Source organism: Crocodylus porosus, unplaced genomic scaffold (assembly GCF_001723895.1).
Source record: "Crocodylus porosus isolate Cpor-Errol unplaced genomic scaffold, CroPor_comp1, whole genome shotgun sequence".
NCBI lineage: Eukaryota > Metazoa > Chordata > Crocodylia > Crocodylidae > Crocodylus > Crocodylus porosus.
Genome location: NW_017728907.1, coordinates 4,643,609 through 4,656,180, shown reverse-complemented (window position 1 = coordinate 4,656,180; position 12,572 = coordinate 4,643,609).

Genomic DNA, 12,572 nt, shown 5'->3' with positions numbered 1-12,572 from the left:
TGAACATCTTGCTGGGGTCGTTTGACCCCAGTATTCTTTCCTGCCATGGCAGGGGGTCGGACTAGATGATCTGCTCAGGTCCCTTCCAACCCTAGAAACTATGAAACTATGAAATTACAGAGCCATGATGAGATGCAACTGTAGGACCAGATAAACTTCAGAAGTCAGTCAGCAAAATGTCATAGGTGATGCTGAGATCCTCGATAATAAACATGTAAAAATATCATTTGTATTTAGGAGCATATATTCAATCTATTTGATATTGCTGAAACCTGGTAGGAAAAATCAATGCAATCAGAATATAAAAATCACAGGTAATAATATATTTAAGAATCAAGTTCATCCAAGTCACTGCCAGCTGTGGAGGAAATATTTTTGAATGCTCGTGGACCGATATTCTAATGAACTAAATACTATGTAGGAGTACTAGCCCTGCAATGGTCTGCCACGGAACACCAAATAACCCAAGAAAACAGGAAGACCTCAGGCACCTAAAACTAATGATAAAAACCCCTATGCATTATGATATATGCTATGGGTATTATTCTGCCAATATTAACATATTCTTGGAATGATTACAACTGTATACATGACAATTTCTGAACAGAGTGAGTGTTTCATCCAACTATGAGTTAGTTGGTGCATAGGTGCAAGCAATCATGATTTAATTATAATAATTATGTGCAGATAACATCAAATCCAAATTATAGCTCATAGACCTGAAAACAGTTATAAGCAGAGCTGTTGAGAGAGAGAATTTAAACAGGAAAATGTTTAAAGAAAAATATAAACAAAAAAGGTAAAAAATAATTGGGACTATTTAATGGCATATCAATGGATGACCAAAAACTCCACAGTCAAGAAAGAAAAAAGCTGCACTAATTAAATAAAACAACCAGGACTGGGGGGAAGTAGTAACTGAAAAAAATACATCGAAAAAGTGGGGAAAGGGAGTGATATAAATTTGAAGCTAGAAACTGTGGGAAATTTATATGATGGTCAAAAAGACACGAAGAAAAGATCCATGGCCAGCATATATAAGGGGACAATAAGAAGAAGTTTTAAAAGCATCTCAAGACAAAAGATACCACAGCAATACATGTGACCACCAGTACATGGGTAGAAGGGTAGATTTGTTAATATTATTGCAGGAGTGTTCAATAAACATTTGTCATCTGTGGTGGGGGGAGAGGCACAAAGGCAGATGATGTCTTCATACCATAATAGAATAAAATACTTTTAATTCCAACAGTAATTCAGGAGGACATTAAACAGCATTTGTTATAAGTTGTATATAGATGCAAAATTAGTTGGTGCAAAACTTTAAGCTAAGAATTTTAAAAGAGCTGTCTACACAACCCTTAGTTTCATTAACATTGATCGTTCATGTTATAACACAGAAACACTGAGAGAAGCCTAGAAAAAACTCTAAAATTGTGCCAATGCAATGAAGTCTGGTTAGTTAGTCACCAAGATAACTCATCACTACAGTCTCATTAGTCAGTGATCTTACTCCCCACCAGAGTCTCATTAATTTATACACAAAACACTCTGGTTAATTAATCATCTGTTAAAGTATGGTTATTCCAAAATGTACACCCACACTAAAGTGCAGTGGAACAGTGCACACAGGGGCAGTGCTTGCCACCCAAAACTGGAGCCTGGCCAGCAGGAGCCATACTCCAGCTGCCGGCCAGGCTCCAAGCAGCAGAATCACCACTGGTTCAGCCCTAGGAGGCCCCCAGGACCCTAGGTAAGGCTGTTGGGACTGGCCCAGTGCTGGCCCCAGGCTCCCCTACCTCACCTGGGGAAACCTGCTGTGCGCCAGAGGGTACATGGCACAGGAGTTCCCTGGGGACAACTAGCAGTGTCACAAGGTATGCCGTTGCTTCTTGATGTGGATACAGCCCTGATACTCTTCAGCTTTTCTTGGCTCAACAAGACACAGATGAATGACCCTTTTCATTTTGAAGAATTATCTTTTAATTGGCAATGGGTGCACATAGAAGTGCAAAGCAAAACTCTTAGTGAGCTATTTGCTTGGGGCCATATACTATAGGACAACCAAGAATTAAATTCAGATCTGAATTTCAGGCCTATACTCCTAAGGACTAGATCATATCCTTTCTGTATGATACTACACTGCAGACATTTATATTTATAGGATTAGGTTTTCATTTACCTTTGAAACAAATATTTTGCACATGAATGGAATGAGAAGACATGCTAAAAGCACCTTCAGATAAGAGTATCCAGAACTTTTGATCCTGTTTTTCTGTTCCCAAAATCTTCGCAGCATGAGGTATGGCAACAAGAAAAGTGATGATGTGCTATCTTTGCATGCCCTCACCTAATTTGGTCTCAGAACTATTTTCATTTATGCACAGCCATTTTTATTTATTTAAGTAGAGTTACCAGAAGTATTACACCAGCAAGTGAGCACAATTGTACCCTTTCCCATTGGCCAAGTCTCTGTCAACCTGTAGCACTGAATATATTGACTCTAACACCATCTGGTGTTAGGCCAACTTACAGCCTTGTAAAGTTAAAAATCTAATATGAACCAGGATCTGCCCCCTGGTTTGAACATTCAATTGTCAGGATAGAAGAGCTTTTCTAATTTGTTGATATTTGTGAGTTTGTGAAAAGAGGTTTTTCAGAATGTGTAAAATCCTCAGTGTCCAGGTTACAGCACCCAGGTGTCCACAGGTGAGAGAGCTTTATTCTGGCCTCTTTTGTCTTAGTGTATATTTTATTATATCTTCCAGATATGAATGGTTCAAGCTGAAGAACATCACAAAGTGCTTTGGACATAAGGAAAAGGTTAATAGATTATCTCTTATGAAAGAGTTATTTCCCTTTTTCTCCCCTTTAGCTGGACAGATTTTAAAAAAAACAAATAAAAACGAACCGAACAAAAAAAAATTTCCACTGAGAACTTCCTTTTGTGCTGCCTATGAAAAATTAAAGCTTTTCTAGAAAAAAAAATGAACAAGAATATCCCTTTACATAAACACTCTTAGAACTGTCTTAATATGTAGTAAGCGTGGCAAGGTCGAGTTTCCCCCACCCCTCCCTTTCTTTATGCATATATGTGTCTGAATGCTATTTTTGGCTTCTTGGGGCTATCGGCACTTTTAAAGTTTTCTTCTGCTCATGCTGCCTTCTATAGAACAGTTGTCAAATCAAGGAGTTATGAAAATCAGTCACAGGGAAATTTTATAGGGTTTAAAAGTAGAGTGTGAATAAGCAATCCAAAATTGTAAATCCTTATTCAATCCATTTCAGTGCTTTTAAATTGTTGTAACTCTTTGCCATTCAAACAACTGCCTGATGGGTGACTGACCTAAACCTCAAACCAAAGAATATTCCTTATCTCTGATGAATTAGACTGTTAGCATGATTTCTCCAGGCTCTGTGTTTGCTCAGTTCTTTATCAAACTCCCTTAGAGCAATTTTGGAGAGTGAGGAAGGGACTAGGTAATAAGAAACTTTGATTTAAGATACAATACATGCATCTGCATGAGATGTTTACTGCAGACCTGATTAATTTGCTCCACAGTAAAGTTTCAGCATCTACATGTGCAGAGATATTAGGATGGAGTAAACTCATTAACTCCACTGTAAGTTAGTACTTGTCAACACAAGTACTATCCTATGGCAGAGTTATTTATTCCACAGCAATGCATGTGTAGACCCTGATGGGGCTGACTGGGGCACAAAGGTGCTTCAGTATGGGGACTGCCTGCTAGTTAGCCCCATGCTGGAGCACCCTCATGCTTCAGCCAGCCCCTCCATAGCATATTGAGCTAGGCAGGATGACCCCTGAGCTGGCAGGCTGTTCCCCTGGGCTCCCTGCCAGCCGGAGCTGCTTCAACCCAGCTCCACATGCTGTAGTCCTGGGTGCACATGCAAACACGGCACCTGAGAGCAATAAAGTCTGACATGATATGCACCTGAAATCCATGCTAATAGCTCGTGTAGATGCACTCTGTGTGACGCTGTGGAAAACAGAGGAGAACTAGGGATAAATACTAACATTTGATTGCATCCTGTACTCACTGTCGGAGTGTAAAATAGCTCTTTTTTCCTCCGCTTTCCCTGCCCCCCAAGCATCTACCCCACATTATACTCAGGAGAGAATGCATGCAGCAGTGAATGCAGGCCTTAATTTCAGAGCTGTTGGAATAAATGGGATTATGTTTGCAACACAACTTACCGTATGCCAATATTTGAGCAGGTAATTTTAGAGCTGTATTTAAAAACAAACAAATGAACAAAAAAACCCTTTCCTTGCTGTATGAACACAGACCAAGAATACGAAGGGTTACCATATGGCACAGCCAGCACACTTACAGTGTTTTACAGAATGATGGTTCAGGTGCTCTAAAAGCTAAATACCATCTGTTGTATCAATAACTGGGAGAAGATACAGAAGAATATTTAAAAAACAGGGAGCAGTTTAAGAACAAATTGCAAAAATATAACTTAGAGTTTAAAATCAGACTTCCTTCAGAATCCAGCTACTTATTTCAGACATCCACATTGTTCAAAGTCATACAAAGGAATGAAAACATGCACCAATGAGGTTCGAGCTGTAGCCCAAAATGTTTCTGAGCTTGAAATCTTTCAATATTTTAAGTTATTTTGGAAGATTAATTTCAAATGCATCAACATTAATAAACCATCTGCTTACATTTTTTTAGAAGGAACATGAAATGGGTTTAGACCAGGAAGGAAAATGCCATTTTAAAGAAGCAAAACTCAGTAGTCAGAATGTACTGAAATATTTTAATCCAAAATTCTCTGGCTTTTAGGGTCTGATGACCATCTGGGAAGCAGTGGGGTGATGCAAGTAATCAAAAACTAAGAACCAGCTAAGGTAAGAAGTATTCTTTCTCTAAACTTATACCAAATCATTAAATGGGAAGGGTGGCAGGGGAAAGGATGCATGGTCTGGTGACAATTAAATGTAGTGAGTGCTTGTAAATATTCATTGGGAAAATTCAGATAAAACTGTAGCCTATCCAATATCCAATTAGTTGGCAGATATGTTGTTCACGCACATCAAGTGCACTGGGGGGGAGGCACAAACATGAAACATTTGTATAGCATTTTTGTTTTCTGTTACATAGATCTATACCACTACTCAAATTCTAGCAGAGCTATTGTCTTAATGATCAGGAAATGTAGTTTAAGGAGATCTGATTTAACCAATGGAAAAAATGAAAAACAGCCCAGGGTAAAGAATACACAACATATGCATCACTTGTTCTATGTCTAGAATAAGAAATGTTGATAGCAAATTACCAAGGGAAAAGAGAGAGCAGAAAGAGTATTTGGACAAGCAATGTACATGACAGTGATAAAACAGGAGGGATGATGATAGGCTATTAAAAGTTAAAAATTGAGAAGGGGTAAAAAGAAACTGAAGCTGTACATTCCTTACTAAAGAGAGAAATAGTGATGCATTTCAGTATCCTAAAGAAGTAAACAGAAAAGTTACCAAAAAAGTAAATCTCAATAGTTGAGGAAAGTGAAGAAATTGCTCCCCTTCTTTCCAAACACTATGGAGCAATAGACTTCCCAACAGACTAAACAGAGATGAGATCAATGTTACAATGTATAAAGCTGTTTATCAAGCTATAAATGTTAAATGTGATTCTAATTTGAGTATCAGATATTTTTTGTTCTTTATTCGTTTTCCTACTGTCTTTTGCAGGAATTGTTTTGTATTTTACAGAGTGAAAGACCATGTTCTTTCTCTCAAGGTAGTGTTTCTTCTTTTTTCTCAGTGTTTTCTATTAGCCTAAAATAAAAAGCTGGCCAGCTTGAATCTAATTTCTCCTCTCTGTGTACGAAGAGCATAACTCTTAACCAAACCTGTCCAAAGTCACCAGCTAAGTTTAGCTTTTGTGTGGAGAAGGGACTAAGGTATAACCATCTCAGAAGCAGTTTGTCTTCTTAGAATGCATTTGCCTTAAAAGTCCACCTTATCTACTTCTTTGCTTAGAAATTTAAGGACCAACAGATCTTATTTTCTGATTTTGATTTCTAGTGTAGCTTTCTCTGATTCTTTCTGAAATACTTAATAGAAAGCTTCTTTGAATGGAAGCATCCATCCATTTTGTAACATGCCTTATATAAAGCAAATTTGGAAAACCCTACAGATTTTCCTTCAGACAGATGTTTCACTGTGGAACAATCACCCAACAAATCAACATCCAGAGGTCACTTAACAACTTCTGTTTAGTCTTTCCCAGCTTTAGTTTGCAATACATCATAAACACTGTTTGTGGGTGTGTGTTTTCTAAACTATAATTAACATGGACTTTTGGGTAAGGAGAAATATGATTTTTTTTGGAATGACTTAGTGTGATTTTGTTTACTTCAAATTAAAAATCTATTTTTTAATGGAAATGCTTTAGGTTTTTTAAAACATTTTCTCTGGGTACTTTTTCTGAAAATGAAGACATTTCAGATGAGACTTTTTAAAACAAAGAAATCTTGCCAGTACCAGCTTCTAATGTATTACAATGCCCCACCTAGTGGCAATAATGCAACATTGCTTATTGTTAGCCCTGGGACTTTTACAGTACAAAATATTAGAGCCCACAACTAAGAGCCTTTGTGAGTTCTCTAATATTTCTGTGAACATTGTCAAAAAGTTATGTCTATATTGCATCCATTGATTTTAACAGGAATTATGAGTCTCACCATTCGTTAATATCAAAGAATATGTTTTTTTACCATTTGGGTCTGTAGGAGCAAGTTCGTATGCCATATGTAAATTTGTCTCTTGGGCTATAGTCAGGAGATGTGATTGCAGCATGTATAAGCAAACCCACATCATCACAGCTTTACTGTGGTGTTACCTAAATTACCTCAATCGAACTATGCCTAAAAAGTACCTCGGACTTATGACACAATTGGTTCCTGAAAACCATGTCTGAATTTAGTTGAAATGTTGTAACTCAGAACCAATTTTCTCATACAAAACAATGTTATTAATGGAGGATTGGTTCCTGAACCAAGGCCCAATACCCTGTTTTCACCAAAAATACCCCAGAATTTTGTACTTGATCAATTATAGATGAGTCATATAGCTACGTGAATGTATTTATATTGTAAATAACAGTCACATTGATTTTGATGGACTTCTTTGAGATGACTTTGCTGGACTTTTTGAAAGGCTCTTGGTTGGACTTTTTGAAGGCTTCTTGGCTGGAATCTTCTCAGGAGTCTTGGCTGCAGGGTTTTCTGGAGTCTTGTCTGCTTTCTTAAAGAAAGTGTCCAAGGAAGTTTGGACAGATGTTCTTCACGGAGCAATGCGATGAACTTGTTCGCTGGTGTGATAATCAGATAATGCGTTGTAAAGTCGAAACTGACATCATAGATTGAAACAGTGTCAATTTATATATGTTGTAAGTGTGAAACGTAACTCAAAATGTTGTAAGTTGAGGACTGCCTGTACTACAGTCAGAACTCCCAGCTGCAGCATGGAATTAGACAAAGCCTTTATTTGAGCAGAGGAGGAACATGGCTGTCCATGGTTTAGTAGGTGCAATATGCAGTACCCCCTACAACTGGCCAGGAAAAGGCACAGTATGTTTATTACAGCTTATAGCCAATATTTTAAAGGTAGAATCCTGGCCAGAATGAAGTCAATGGCAAAATGTCTTATAACTACAGTGGGGCCAGGTTTTCCTCCAATCAAGATCATCCCCAAGTTCATTGCTTTTACATGTCTGTTTGGATATATCTGGATATATGATCCAGATGTAATAATAATTTGGTCATAATGACTCATGCAACATGCAAGGAGGACTAGAGACATGTCAAGTGTATTTTGTGTTATTAATAGCTGTGTCTACATTAGCTATCCCTATCCAGTATTTGAGGGTAAAAGGTCTACTCAGTTTATATTCCCGCATTTGAAAACCTATCTGAAAGTATGAAATTATGTCCCTCTCTGCTCTGAATTGTTAAAGTCTCTCAGAAAAGGATTTGGTATAAATTATAAAATAGAGGATTAGACAAAAATAATGTTCTTAGTTTCCAAGCAGGAAAATGTAATTTACTTCACTGTACCTGCTAGGTCATTGAAATGAAGATGCTGTATTTATATGACATGTGAGATCTTGTTTCAGTACTGCTTTCAAAAGATTATGATGGAATGAACCAAAATGCAAATAAAAAATTCAGGATAAAAAGGATTACAAATTTACCTACTTTCTAGAAACTTAAGATTAATTACAAGTTAAAAAGCATTTGTTTAAGGTGAGGCGCACTGTTTCATCTGCAAACATTTAAAAATACCTAAGAAGTGTGAAACCGATTTCCAAAACCTACAATCTATTCCTTTATGTTTAACATGGTTAGCTAAATTTTGTACTGATGAGCACTGCTTGTAAAGCCATTTTGTAGGCTTGAACACAAGGTAAATTAACACAGAATTTGGCTGACTGTACAATAGTTCCATTTATTCAATACTGAATTACCATAAATCATATCTGTCATTGTTTGCACTGAGTTAACTCTTTTTCCCCAAGCTAGATAAGCTACTAGTATTTTCCAAGAGGTAGTTCATACTGTATTTTGTCTCACAAAATGGCAAGAGTTTGAATTTAAATGCTAGTGCCAAAAGATGTTAGACCTCAGTAAAGAAATATATGCTGATGCAAGGTAGTACTTTCAGAGACAGTACTCTCTGATGGTGGGGTAATTTACTGCAATTAAATGCATGTGTAAAGGCTGACCATGGGCATAAATTATCTCTGGTCAGCCCAGCCAATCATGGGGCAGACTCCTGCCTGTTGTCTAGTCACACAGATCCGCACTTTGAGTACCCTTGTGCCCCAGGCAGCCCTGACACTGCCACCTAGAGCCCTGGGTGGACCTCCTGTGCTCCCTGCCACCAAGGCCTACTCTACCCTGGCTCAAATTACTGCTGTCCTGGGTGCATATATAGATGCTGCACCTGGGAGTAGTTTACTCTGGTTCAAACTGCTCCAGAGTTTATTGCTTCACATTAATTGCATGTGTAGATGCACCCATTGGGCATGTCTATATGTGTACTTTTAATGTGCAGTAGCCTATTTTACTGCATATTAAAGCATCAGGTAAAAGAAGTGTGATTACAGTAATGCACAGCAAAATAAATTACAGCAAGTCTTCCTTCTGCCTGAGGAGGTGGCAGCTGTGGCAGCGGCAGCTCCTCCCTCACCCATGCCTGCCTGCCCACCTCCGCCTCCTCCCACAAAGCAGCAGGGCTCCTGCTTCCCTGCCTGAGGAGGTGGAGCCCTTGCAGCCAATCGCTGCCGACCCTCTTGGTGCTGCATGAGCAGTTGTCCAAAACTGCTATGGACAGACAGACACACAGACAGACTAAGCTCTTTATTTTATATATATATATATATATATATATTTATATATAGAGCAATGTTTCATTTTAATCCTGGAAAAATGTGGATTTGAGGTTATTTTTTTAAATCAGAAAATTTGGGATTTTTTTTTTATCAGCGAAAACCAGGTGCCTGGTGATGTGCTATGCATGGTATTGTCCTTGTTCATTGAATGATTTGCAAATAATATCCTAGTCACTGGCATATAGTGAGGAAGTATGAGTTAAAGTTGTGAGAGATGAGTATTTTGTGGTATATTTTATTGCACCAGACAACAAAGTGCCCTTTCTAAGGTCACAGTTTCTGATTGTCGCAGAGGCGGTAGGAGACTAGGTAGGCCAGGTGCCCACTTGCCATAGCAGTGACACTGGTAACAGCAATAGACCAAACAGCCATACAATAATTGGGGATGTATCCACCTTTTCTTGACCTCCTGCCGATGATCACCATATACACCAGCTGCCTGCTATCATACAGGCCGTATATTTGACATCCCTGGATTAAAAAAACCCTGGCTGACCTTAGGTTAGTGGTGATGCATAAGGGGTACACAGGCAAGCAAGAGTGCTGGTGCCCCACCTGAGAGTGCCAGCCAGGAATTGGGGGGTGCCAGGAGAAGTGATCCCTGCAGTTCCCCTATGGCCAATCATGCTGGCACTTCCATGCAGCACAATCAGCCTCAGGGGGACCCCACCCCAGCCCGGTCACTGATTGGCTGCTGGGGGGACAAGTGCCCCCCTGACTCAGGAGTCACCAGTTGCCCATGCCTTAGGTTGAGGGAGAGGGAGAGGGAGAGGGAGAGGGAGTGGAGTGATGGCTGGTTTACCATTTTTTACTTTCTCCTGCTCCTATCCTGCATCAAGCCAAGTTCAACCTGATCAGAAAATCCAGTCCAGAACTCCTCCTCCTCTTCATGTTCTGCCCAGACAGTTAAAGCTTTTTTCCAGTATTGGGCATATAATATGGCCTGATCTGTAGCCCTGGGAAGTGTTTCATCCCTCTCAGTTCCTCTGGAAGTCAACAGACCATCAGCTGTTCCATTGTCTGTGTCTCACGACAGCCATATCTATCTGGATTGTGAGAGCAACCCCAATTTAGCATTTTGGTTTTGGATTTGCCTTCTCTTGTTTGAAAAAGCTTTAAACCAGATAATTTGGCCAGGTAGTGGATATTTGGTGTCTTTGATTGCTCCTTTTTGCCTGTGACTGCTCTTCTGAAGTCTGGTGGAGTCTGATTCCACCAAACGTATACAGACTGTTCATGTTTGTTAGTTGTAGATACCCAGCAACACAATGGCAGATTTTGTTCAGCACAGTGTCCACAGTCTAAGGGATTAGTGCTTTTGGTAGGCAACACCATGTGACCTTGTCTCAAGTGACCTTGCAGTGAACTTTGATTTTGCCAAAAGATCCTTTCACCTAGATAGTTTCACTGCTTATGTTCTAATTCCTGGCAATAATAGAAGTAATTTTATAGATTGATGTCTTCTATAAAAAGCTCACTGCTGGTCTGTGACCCTAGGGTGAATATGAATTAAGGGTGGTCCAAAAGTAGTGATCCAGTATTTTAAATAGTGCAAAATACAGAGTACTCATATCAGACTTTGCATGTTTCAGGAGGTGCTCAATGACAGATTTTTATAATAAAATACCAGTTAAATACTGCTACCTTCTGAAAGAAACCATAAAAGGGAATTTATAATATGATATTATATGTAAAATAGGTTTGCAAAATAGTTTATTCTGGCAATGTTGATGCAATAAATACCAGATGAATTAATCATGAGTATACTGTTAGTTTAATAAGTTGGAAAGACCACACTTGAAGTTAATATAAATTAAGTTGGTAGAAGTCAAACAGTTCTAATTAGTCAGCCTTCTGAGAAGGACTACAAACTTTTAAAGGATGTTGGAAAGAAAAAAGTTGCCATTTCTGAGAAATTGGTAGCTGTTGTTTTTAATGGACTGAGAAAAATACAAAATTCCTGAAAACACCCTTCCCATTATATTTTTAGGTTACATCTGGCTTCATGTTCTATTGATGCTTATCTGAACTTTCTATGCAGAGTTGCATATAAACGTGACTATGTTTCTAATGAGTATTATTAGAGAAACAAGAACCAACTCTTTCTTTGGCTATTTCCCCTTATACAGTTCCTAATTAGTGTATCATAATAGTAAAACTCCACCATATACTGAATAATAAAACTCAGTTAAAATTCATATAAATAATTCAGTTAAAATAAGGTGCTTTGGGATAACCATTTGCTAATTCAAGTGGAGGTAATCACTCATCTCACTGTATAATTTGCATTCATATGTCCATTTTGGAAAGTCTCAGAATTCCACAGTCGCAAAAATTTGGTCATATGAAATATGCAGTAACAGTCAAAATGAAAAAAACCCAAAAAGCCAAAGGTTATACCAATAAAAAATCTGACTTTTTCTCACTACCAGTTATTAACAGTTCTCTTCCTTATTTAAAACTTATTTTGATAACAAAAAGCTTGTAACCTTGCTTGTACTGCTTCACTGAAAGATAGCCTTGTATGTTCTTCTGAAATGCACAGTATGTAATATCTTGCTACTATAAATGCTGTCAGAGACTTCAACTTCCTTCCTTCCAATGTTTATTGAGAATGCATTTTCAGTACAGCTGGGAAACATGTTAAGAGCTGACTATTGGGACTGTAGAATGACAGATATTTTTAAAGGGGATATGGAAATGTTCCATCCAGAAGATGCAAATGTTGATGTAGCTTGCAATACAAAGTGTGAATTAGTGATGAGAGAAGCAACCTCAGTGAAAAATAAGAGAGTAAACCAACATGATGGGAATTATTGTATAAATAAATTCTCTGGAATTATAGCACCATACAGTAGTCCAGACTTCAACTTATTTGACACACAGGCACAGTAACAATTAAATTGTTGATTAAGTAGTAAAAGAAAACTCCAAAATGTATAGTAGCAGGTTTTGTTCCTTTGGATTAAGAGCATTTTAGTTGGCAGGAATAACTATCTATAGTACTATGAGGCAGGAAATTCAGTGAATTGGTCAAACTGGGAGAAGAGCAAGAGCTGAGAAAAACTAGTCCTATCAAATGTTGACCACTTTGGTCTCAAGTGAATATCCACTTTAGTCTATAGCAGGGATGTCCAACCTTTT